The following is an 11,080-nucleotide window of genomic DNA, read 5'->3' on the forward strand; positions in this document are numbered from 1 at the left end:
GGAAGTTTCAGGGTCCAGGACCACAAGTGCTGCAGTTCCTTGAAGACCGTTAAGCCCTGGAGGTACCACAGCTCTCCGCCCTTTCACTGCTTCAGACAAACAAAGCTACCCTTCTGGAATTTTAATTTTAAGAGGCTCTCTAGCGAAAAGTGAATGTGGCAATGACAAAGCAGGCAGGCAGGCTTGGTATGCACTTGAAGGCGGGGGGGCAGATTCGTTCAGCAAGAGGCCCCTTCCTACCCAAGAACAGCAGGGCCTATGTCTAAACTTACCCAAGGCAGCGTCGCACTCATACCACACTCATTTAATACTTAAAATACGACAACTGTTACTTCTAAATCGGTGCGCCCAGCTTGAAGCTAGGCCCGATTTATAAAAATAGCTTTCTGCTCAGATCCCTTGTGCCGATGACTGGGCAGAGTTACTGTATAGGCCGGCCGTAACTCTGCTGCTGCTGCATCCACGCAGCTCACCACACCCATCCCCTCAAGCAGCGGTTCTGCGATCGCTTATCCTGGCTGCGTTGCTGGATTACAGCACAAAATATCCCCTGATGCAATGCTAGAACCATCCCTGTAAAAGCTGGGAAGGAGACCAGCCAGTCATAGCTGCAGAAAGGCAACAGCAGATGAGGAACCACGTAACCAGGAAGGGGGAGGCGGGGAAGAGGGAGAGAGAGGGAGGCAGAAGTCTCCGATCAGAAGCCAAGATGCAAAGGAGACAAAGGATTTCACTCAAAATCCATGTCTTTGCAGACTTGCTACCATTGAGAAGGCAAGGGAGAAGAAAACCAGGAATTCTTTGCAGCACACTGCACTACAGAGCTGCCACCCTCCAACTGGTACTTTCAGACGTTACCAGAACATGTCCTGGCCAGCACAGCTGTGCTGGCTAGGGATGATGGGAATTGTAGTCCGAATCATATTGAGGGCACCAGGTTGGGGACAAATGCTAGACCTTCAAACTTTATGCCTTTCCCCCGCCCAGTTTTCACTTCCTCTGGGATGACATAACTCGGGCATCGTCCCAAGACAGATGTCCTCCTAATTTAGTCAAGATGTTCCTCCCACCACCCCTTTCTGCAAGTTTGCTGTTGTTTCTATTAGCACCTATCATTATTGCAGCCCATCCCTGCCTTCCACCACTTAGAAGGCTGTTAATTAGCTGGCAGATCAACACCCCCTCCAAATGTTCCAGCTCTGTGAAGTTTTGCAAAATGCCTCCACGTCACAGGACTGCACCCAAAACAAAATAAATGACACTCTGTTAGCATGCAAGCCAACATTCTGGAATATGGGGAGATGAAATGTTTGCGGAGTGGCCTAAACTGCAATTCTGAACACATGCCAAAGAAAGGAAGATGGTTTGTTTCGGAAGGACATGAAAAAGGAAAACACTTGGAAGAGTAAAATGCAAAGTTTCTAGCTATTCCACCAAGAATTGCACCACACTTTTAATGCAGTTACGTATACAAAGTCTGGTATCGTTTCACTCCAGACTCTCACAGATAACCTGCATTATACACACTGGGATTCAGGCCTGACGCCCAGGATGAGGGAAAGGGCAAGAGAAAGGACTGGCGAGGTTATCAAGTTTCCAAGAGCTGCTGTCGCTTGGGAGGAAGCAGTAAACAGGAATTCCCCCCCCCCACCCCACCTTTTCCCAAAATGCTTGGGTTCTGCAACAGGGCGGGCTTTTGTTTGTTTGAAAAAAACGGGTAAGATGCATGATGCCCAAGTGACAACCCCCCCCCCCCCGCGACTGTTACCCACGTTACTCCCACCACACTGGAAATGCTCCCTCTCGCAGCGATCGCTCCCATGCGCGCGCACAAATCCTGGGTACTTTCCAACTAGCACTGCAGACAGTCCACACCCACCCCGAGCGAGCGAGCCAGCCGCCTGCCGGACAACCCCGTCCCCACGGCGGAGCCCCTGGCCTCTCCACCCACCCACCCACTCACCCTGCTTCCTCCCTCCCAGCACGCGGCGGGGAGTCCCAGGGCCCCACTCTGCGCACCCCGCACAATACACCCCGGTTTCCTGCGCCCCACCCGCCAGGAGCTCCCCCTCCTCGGATTTGCCCGCCCACCCCCACCCCTCCCCACATTCCGGCTCTCCGGGCTGAAGTCCGACGCCCGCCACGCTGCAGATTCCTGGCAAAACCCTCGCCCCGGCGCGCACATGCCCAGCCCTTGCTTGGCTCTCCGGGGGCCTGGCAGCTGCAGACCTCAAAGTCAGGGGGCCCAGGAAGGGAGGGAGGGATGGCGACCCCCCCCCCCCCACACACACACAGCCTGCCCCAAAACTGCACCCCCAAAGTTGCACGGAATTAACTGCCCAGTTGGCAATGCATTGCATCTGCAAGGAGACATCCCCCACCCCCCACACACACCCCTCTCGCGCGCCCTCCACTCCCCGTCCCTGAAAAGTGCCCGACCCCGGGGGGGGGGAACACTCCTGGCCACCCCACAACCAACCCCTCCCTGCCTCCCCACCCCACCCAAGGGACCCGCCCATTGGCCCCGCCCTGTCCTCCCCAAACTCGCCTCCTCTCCATGCTCCCCCTCCTTGAAGGCCCCCCAACTTAGCCCCTTCCTGTTCCCTTCTCCCCCCCCCCGGCTTAACCCTTCCCCCCACGACCCCCCAACATTAACCCTTTGCTGCTCCGCCCAAGCCTCGGACCTCTCCCCTCCCCAAATGGCCCCCTCCCCAAGGTAACACCCCACAACTTAACCCTTTCCTTCCTATTGCACGGCGCCCCCCTCCAAAGTCCAAGCGCCCCTGCTGCCCCCCGGGGGGGGAACCCTCCCCCAATTAACCCCCTCCTCTCCACTCCCAAGCTCTGAACCCCTCAAGGAGACCCTCAACCGACTGACCCCCCTCCAGCCAGCCGTGTCCCCTCCACACACTCGCGCCCCTTACCGAGCCGGGGGGGTGGGGTGGGGTGTCCGCCACCCGGCGAATGCGGTCCCTCCTGTGACTGCCTTCGCCCGCCCGTCCCCTTCAGCGAGCCCGGCCGGGAGAAGGAGGAGGAAGGCAGGAAGAAGGCGGAGCGTGTGCACGAGCGAGCGAGAGCGCGCGGGGCCGGGAAGGAGGAGTGGCGGCCTCGGGGTGGGCGCCGCCTCAGGACTCGCCCCCACGAGCGCCTCCCTAGCTTGCTGGCGGGACGGAGGGCGGGAAGGCGGGATCCTCTTTCGTAGTCGGCCAATAGCGGCCCGCCTGCGCCCGCCCCCGCGGCCAATGGCGGCGAGCGCGCGGCGGGAGGGGCGGGGACGGGGCAGGCGCGCGCGGCGGCAAAATGGAAAGGGAGCAAGTTTGGGAGGCGCGCGGGACAGTTGCGGTGAGGGGTGGGGGGGAAGGGCGGGGCCGGCGCCTGAGGCGGCGAAGAAATTCGCGTGGGGTTTTCTTTTATTTATTTTCTCGCGTGTACTGTATTTCTTTCCTCCAAGGAGCTCGAACGAAGTGGCGCTCTCGCGCTTTCCCCCGCTCTTGTGTTTAATCTCAACAACAACAACCCTGTGAGGTAGGCCAGCCTGAGGAGCAGAGTCTGGCCCAGGCCACCCAGTTGAGTCTACTTTGGAGCAAGGCCCCGCCGGCTTCAGGTAATGGTGTAAAGCAGGCATGGGCAACCTTAGGCCTTCCAGATGTTTTGGACTACAATTCCCATCATCCCTGACCATTGGCCCTGTTAGCTAGGGATCATGGGAGTTGTAGGCTAAAACATCTGGAGGGCCGAAGGTTTCCTATGCCTGGCGTGAAGCAAGGGATCAGGAGTTTAAAGTGGGAGAGGGGCAAAAGAGTTTGACCTTTGCAATACCCTGCGGGACAGCTCAGTCCCTAGAGCGTGAGACTCTTAAATCTCAAGGTCGTGGGTTCGAGCCCCACGCTGGGCAAAAAGATTCCTGCGTTGCAGGGGGTTGCACTAGATGACCCTCGGGGTCCAATCCAGGTTTCTCCCATGTCTACGGCCACCTGCGAGTCACATGATGTCGCCAATTACATCACGTGAATGGCAGGTGGGCAACTCTGTACACCTGTCAAAATTGCCCTGTGGGTCATTCCTAATAATAATAATAATAATTTTTATTTGTACCCCGGCCGGAGCCGGGCTTAGGGCTGCTAACATCATAAAACTAAGTTACAGGTCGGTAGCCGTGTTGGTCTGCCATAGTCAAAACAAAATTAAATTAAAAATTAAAAAATTCCTACTGGAAGGAATTTTTTATTTTATCATAAAACTAACACAGTATACAAAGAACATAAAAACAGGCAATCAATTAATTAAAGTACATCTTAAAATTAGATCCTACTAAGGATCTAGCCTAGTGGTTCCCAACCTTTTTTTGGCCATGCCCCACCTAAGCAGCTCTAAAATCCTGATTCTCCCCCCCAATACAATTATTATTATTAAAAAAGTGAACTCCTATTCACGTGGAGGAAGCCTAAAAGGCCATTCACTGTTAATAAGTCAATTCTCAAATTGTCCCCCCTTAAAAACCAAATTGCCCCTCTGTGTGTGGGGGGGTGCCCCACGTTGGGAACCACGGATCTAGCCTGTGGAGCCAAAAGGGACCGGACCCACCACCTCCCAGACTGAGTGTGGAAGTGGATTTCCTTCTCTACATATGACCTGAGCTTAGGCCTCAGAACCTATTTTCAGTGTTTCGGGTCCCACAGTCTGTGCAAGAATTTACTCTTTTTTTTCATTGGCGCTTTTAAGCATATGTAAAGTGCCTTGTCTTCACCACTGAAAAGAAGAATAAAATAAAAAAATCCACGAAAGCTCATACCAAGAACTAACTTAGTTGGTCTCTAAGGTGCTACTGGAAGGATTTTATTATTATTATTTTGTTTTGACTATGGCAGACCAACACGGCTACCTACCTGTAACTGAAAAGAAGCACAGCTTATCACCATGCCTCTGGAATAAGGGGAAATCGCTTCCAGGTACCTTAGATCAGTGGTGATCCCAAACTTTTTCAGGTTGTCCATAAACTCATCCTCTGCCTCCTACTCTGTAAAAAAGGATTATTCAAAACAGCCTTTCAAACAACCTACTAAGGAAGACAATAACACAATAAAATTCACAATCAATTGTACATTTATTCAAAATCCAATTGAAATTTAGTTTAATCAATTCAACAAAATGGATGCACTTGATCCAGTGATACCAGCTTTTCAAAGTCCAACAATCATCTGCACCTCCAGCCACCCCATTGCCTCTTACAGACACACACACACCACACACACACCAGGTAATCCCAACACCCACTTTGGGAACCACTGCCTTAGGTGGTGTGGCTCGCAGGCAACTCCAGCCCCCCCCCCCAAACCTTTTTGGGACATTACACACCATCTGAGGCCTGCAATGATGCAGCAGATGAAGCCAGTGCTAGATTCGGAGCCATGACAAGAGGGGCTGTAGCTGGGCAGCCTCGAGTCACCCTTTATAAATACGGCAACAGCTGATTAAATAAGGAACAGGATAGACAGTGCATGCCCTGCCCTGTAGGATATTCTCTGTCCTTTAGCTGGGGCTCTGTTCAGCTGATTTGTATCTGGAGAAGATTAAAGGATTTGCCTTTCCATTAAAGCTATTCTCCTCCTCTGTGAACCAAACGGTGGAGACATAGAAGACTGAGCGAGTGCGTGTTTGTTTGTGCCCTGAAACCAGCGGGCACAGTTGCTCCTTCCCTGCCACCCTGCTTGTCACGATTCCAGGAAACACATCAGAAACACCTGGCCGGTTTCCTTCGCCGTTCCAGATCCGCCACTTGGCTACCATGTTGGGCGCCCTGGAGGCAAATGATGTTCAGGGCCTAGTTTCTAGGATCAAGTACCAGGGCACTTTTGTTTGAAATTATGTAAATATTGTCCAGTTTTAAGCTGCCTTGAGCGTTGTTTTAATTATGGAAAGGTGGCATACAAATACGAAGATGATGGTGATGCTTGCTCTGTGCTGGATCCAGAGCTATGACTAATGGAGAATCAAGTTCTGTAGGGTTGTTAATGCTGTGAGGCCCCCCCTCCTTGCCCCCATCTTACGATCAAGGTGCATATATGCATAAATAAAACCATATACCGTATTTTTTGCTCCATAAGACACACTTTTTTCCTCCTAAAAAGTAAGGGGAAATATCTGTGCGTCTTATGGAGCGAATGGTGGTCCCTCGAGCTGAATTGCCCAGGGGCCAACAGAGGATCATGCTTTTTATTTTACAAAGAGAAAAGGGGGTGGTGAAAGGACCCTGCTCAGCAGCTGATCAGCAAGAGATGGGGAGAGAGATAAGAATCCCCGGCTCCCTTTCAGCCCCGCCCTGCTTTGTTGAATGTGCTGCAGAGGGAGGTTGTTTGTTTCCCCAGCGTCATGTGACTGGCTGATTAGATTATCTGTCTGGAAACTGTAGAAAAGGCTCCCTTTCCTTTAGAAGCTGCAGAAATGTGAGTTGAACCCAATAAAAGGGGGGCTTTTCCTCCTTGCTTTTCCCCCTTTGCAAAAGGAGCTTTGCTTTTCCCCCTTTGCAAAAAAGCTGCAAAACTTTTAGCTGATCCTCAAAAAACAGGGCTTTTCCCTTTGCAAAAAAGGTGCAAAACTTTTAGCTGATCCTCAAAAAAACAGGGCTTTTCCCTTTGCAAAAAAGCTGCAAAACTTTTAGCTGATCCTCAAAAAAACAGGGCTTTTAGAGGGGGAAAACCAGAAAAATATTTTTTTTCTTGTTTCCTCCTCTAAAAACGAGGTGTGCCCTATGGTCCGGTGCGCCCTATGGAGCGAAAAATACGGTATCCTAAGGGCACCACAGTCTCCACTGACCTTCAGTCCAAGGAAACCAAACCCTGGGTAAATGCTTGGAACCCCTTAAGCCTCTCACAACTCAGACACTGAGGTGGCGTGTAACAATATTAAGCAGTTACAGGTAGGTAGCCGTGTTGGTCTGCCATAGTCAAAACAAAAATAAAATAAAATAACCTTCCAGTAGCACCTTAGAGACCACTAAGTTTGTTCTTGGTATGAGCTTTCATGTGCATGCACACTTCTTCAGATACACTGAAATATTAAGCAGTTTATACATGCTTTTAAATAAAAAAAATACTGGGTTAGGTGACAAATGCTGATAAAAGGCTACCTCCTATATTCCCTCAGCAGGACTGGGCTGGCAGAAATGTTTTTAAAGCATGTGCCAAGAAATGTTGGCCATTCGTCATCACCCAGGGCCAGCTTCCCTGAAAGGCACCTTCCCCAATCACACGCACCAAGCAAATGCGATATTTCCACCTCTCTTCACAGTCCTAGACCTCAAGGATCTCTCAGCGCACACACATTCCAAGCAGGCTCCAGTTGGCAGATCCGAGTAGCCACCCTGCGAAATTCTCACCACGCCACTCCATGCCCATCACCCAAGGGCATTGTGGGAAACTACAGCAGTGGCCTCCCAGTGCTGGGCACCTGGGGAAAGTGTGGCCTGGGGGGCAGGTAGGAATGAGATCAGCAGGTGATGCTGTCAGGGCAGTGGAACTGTCCTGTAAGCGGCAGGTGGGGCTGAGGGAAATTTTCTCAATTCACACAAAGTTTAGACTGAGTTTAGATTCTGAAGCCTATGGCCTTCCAAATGCTGCTGGGCTCCCAACTTCCATCATCCCTGGCCATTGGTAGCCATAACAGCAAGAGATGATGGGAGTTGTAGGCCTATAACAATATTTGGAGGCCCAAGCCCCCCACCCCAGTTTTTTTAGCCTCCCTGGAGGAAAAGCCTCAGCTAGCTTCCATTTCTTCCAAAGCAGCAAAGCACTTCCAAAGCAGCAGCACTGTCCTAAGCCCGTTTTCTCCCTAGAGTAGCCTTCCCCCAACTTGCTGCCCTCCAGCTGTTTGGGATGTCCATCAATCTCAGCCGCTGGCTGGGGTTGATGGGAGTTGTAGTCCAACACTGCTGGAAGGCACCAGGTTGGGAGGTACTGCTTCAGTAAATGTGCTCAGAACCGCATCACTAACCTACCTGTAGCTGAGTTTCCTCCTGTGCAGCCTTTGACATAACACTTGTCATAACATTTCCCAATTCTGCCATCAACCTAACAGGGAAGAAAGGAAGCTGCTGTATGTATGGTCCATGAAGGCAGCAAGACCCTTTGCACCCCTAGCAGTGTCCTCTTCAGTCACATGCTGAGCCTGGGCATCTGGAAGGTAATGTAAGTCTGCATTCAAGGAACAGGCCCTTTCAACATGCATTTCACAGCAGGCACCAAAGCCACATCCCCTGGGCAGCGGCACAGTATTCTCAGAGAGACATTTCCCTGCTTTCTTGCTTCCCTCCTCCTCCTCCCTGCTCTCAGGCCCCATTGAGATGCTTTGCAGCTGATGCTCTCCATAAACCTGATACCGTGACTCAGCTTCTGAGCTCCCTCCCTCGATGAGCAGGCTAGTCGTGCCAAGATCCTGTAGGGAGAGACAATACCAATCACTCAGCTGCCCCTTCTTGGAAGCAGCTCAAGACCTGCTACAATAATCTGGTTCTGCAGCAGCGACTGCGAAGGGCCAAAAGGCATCTTGCAGAGTGAGAGCAGAAAGAAGCCTCGCAGGAGAGAGGATGCTGCAAAACCACAGCTTGTCTCTGGTGAACGAGAGGAGGAAGTGCGAGAAAATGCTCAAGCAGCTTCAGAGTCGCTTTGTGGTTCTGGCTGAACAGGAATCGGAGCAATTTTTGTTCTGTTTTAAAATTAAAACCAGTAGGGCAGTTAGATAATTGTAGACTCTGGTCTAGGGATGGGCAAATATCTCAATACCGGTTTCTCTTAGTTTCTCATTTAGCTAATCTTTACATTCGGTTCTTTAGATTTCCACAATATTTCTAAAAAATTATGATGAAAATTCATTTGCGCTTTTGTGCAATTTTCTCCTAATAAACACAGTTTGTATGCAATGAGGCGTAAGACACTTCTGAAAGGCAATTCCCCCTACTAGAATGCATTTTGGTTGTTATTTCCACTTTTCAAGCATTTATATGCACACTTCAGTGTATAAATTTTCAAACAGATGACTTAGCTAGAGAACTGCATTGCAAAATTCATATCAGTGCAAAGTTTGAAGGGTAGTTGTGCCTCTTTTTCTTTGAGAAACTTTTGTTTTAGAAAGTGCCAATTGGGTAAGTTTTCCTTTAAATGCAAACTCAACCAAATTTCTGCTCCATCCATGCGCTAATGCTTTTGGGACAGACCCCCCTCTTTAGATGATGCCACTGTGTATTGCTTCACTTGCCACAAAATACTTTGGGGAAAATAAGGGTATGTTTATAGGCCCTTCTGCTCATTATGCCCCAAAGTCTATCTGTATATTTACATTTTCAAAAATATTACAAAAGTATATAAAACATGGAAGGTGAATTCCCATCATCTCTCCCCCCCCCCCCAAAAAAACCCTTTGTTTACAAATTCTGGAAATGACTTTTGGGATGATGCCGAACTCTTTTCCAGGAGAAGATGCACGGAAGTAAGTAGGAACTTATCTGGAGAGATCAGGTTGCACCTTTGACACATTTTTTTAAAGGAGGTTTATTTGCCATACCCTTTAATCCACAATGTGGGTGAGCTTCATTACAGAACCAATTTATGTTTCTTGTTGGTTTTTTGCAAATAATTCTGGGAGCTTTTGTGAGGTCCTGAAGTTTCTCGACTAGACATTTTGAGCTGCCCAATCGTTCCCAGGATTCCCTAGAGGAAAGCAACGCAAAGCTTTGGAGCAGTACCCGATTGTTTATGCACAATAGTGTGATAAGGCTAGTTCCCAGCTGTATAAAGATCAAGGGTTACAGCTAGTATCTCTTTTAACAGATAAGGTTCTTAGGGCCTGGAAGAAAGAAAGGGAAACCGAAGAAAGCAAGGCCCAATCTGAGCTATTCTTTACACTGGAAGGAAGCCAGTCTTTCATCTGCACAAAACCCTTATTCAGGCGGAGGTGTTGGAAGCAGTGTGCTGTCTTGGCCCTGCTGGCTTCTGCTCTGCTCTGCCAGGAAGAGATGGGGCCAGACACTGCATTAATTAGTTGTCAGGTAGATTGGTCTTGCTCAGAGGATCTGAGCTGGAGACGCAGCAGGGCGCTGATGAACAGGGGGTGGGGAGGGCTTCAAAGTGAAGATAATTTATGAATCATCTTTTGCTGTGATGGAGTGCGACGGCGGCAGGGGCTTGCCCTTGGTCCTGAGGGCTGCAAGTACAGGACAAGAGCCCTGGCAGTGGGAATCAGCTGTGCGGAAGAAGGAAGAATGTTATCCCCAAAACTATTGGTGGGAAGAGTTTGGGCATGGTCCATCCTGTCTGAATGTAAGATGAGCCTGCTGGATGGGGCCAATGGCCCATCTAGTCCAGCATCCTGTTCTCACAGTGGCCAACCTATGAGAAACCAGCAAGCAGGATCCGAGCATAAGAGGGCTCCCCCCTCCTGTTCTTTCCAGCAACTAGTTTTCAGAAACTTTGCTGCCTCCAACTGTAAAGGCAGGGCATAGCCATCCAGGGTAATAATAATAATAATAATTTATTATTTGTACCCCGCCCATCTGCCTGGGTAAGGGTAACATTAACATGTAAAGGTAAAGGGACCCCTGACCATTAGGTCCAGTCGCGGATGACTCTGGGGTTGCGGCGCTCATCTCGCTTTACTGGCCGAGGGAGCCGGCGTACAGCTTCCGGGTCATGTGGCCGGCATGACTAAGCCGCTTCTGGCAAACCAGAGCAGTGCACGGAAACGCTGTTTACCTTCCCGCCAGAGTGGTATCTGTTTATCTACTTGCACTTTGACGTGCTTTCGAACTTCTAGACTGGCAGGAGCAGGGACTGAGCAACGGGAGCTCATCCCATCACGGGGATTCGAACCACCGACCTTCTGATCGGCAAGCCCTAGGCTCTGTGGTTTAACCCACAGAGTCACCTGCTTCCCCTGCCATCCAGGGTATCAGCCACCAATAGCTCTCTCCTCCATGAAGCTAAGATCCTTCCAAAAAAGGAGCGCAGGAAGCTGCCTTATCTGAATTACGATTTGTAAAGCACATACAGTAACACTCTTCCAAACGGAACGGAACAGTGCAGGATGAGAA

The 11,080-nt window shown here is 50.3% G+C and overlaps 1 protein-coding gene across 1 annotated transcript in view; it reads right to left on the reverse strand.

Moving 5' to 3' along the window:
- Positions 1-3,074, reverse strand: part of LOC117056024 (microtubule-associated protein futsch-like) — a 192,017-nt gene extending 188,943 nt beyond the window's left edge. The window contains exon 1 of the mRNA XM_033166043.1: positions 2,925-3,074. The gene's annotated coding sequence lies outside the window, so the exon portion shown is untranslated. The remainder of the gene's footprint in view (positions 1-2,924) is intronic.
- Positions 3,075-11,080: the final 8,006 nt, after the last annotated feature.

Source organism: Lacerta agilis, chromosome 12, assembly GCF_009819535.1.
Source record: "Lacerta agilis isolate rLacAgi1 chromosome 12, rLacAgi1.pri, whole genome shotgun sequence".
NCBI lineage: Eukaryota > Metazoa > Chordata > Lepidosauria > Squamata > Lacertidae > Lacerta > Lacerta agilis.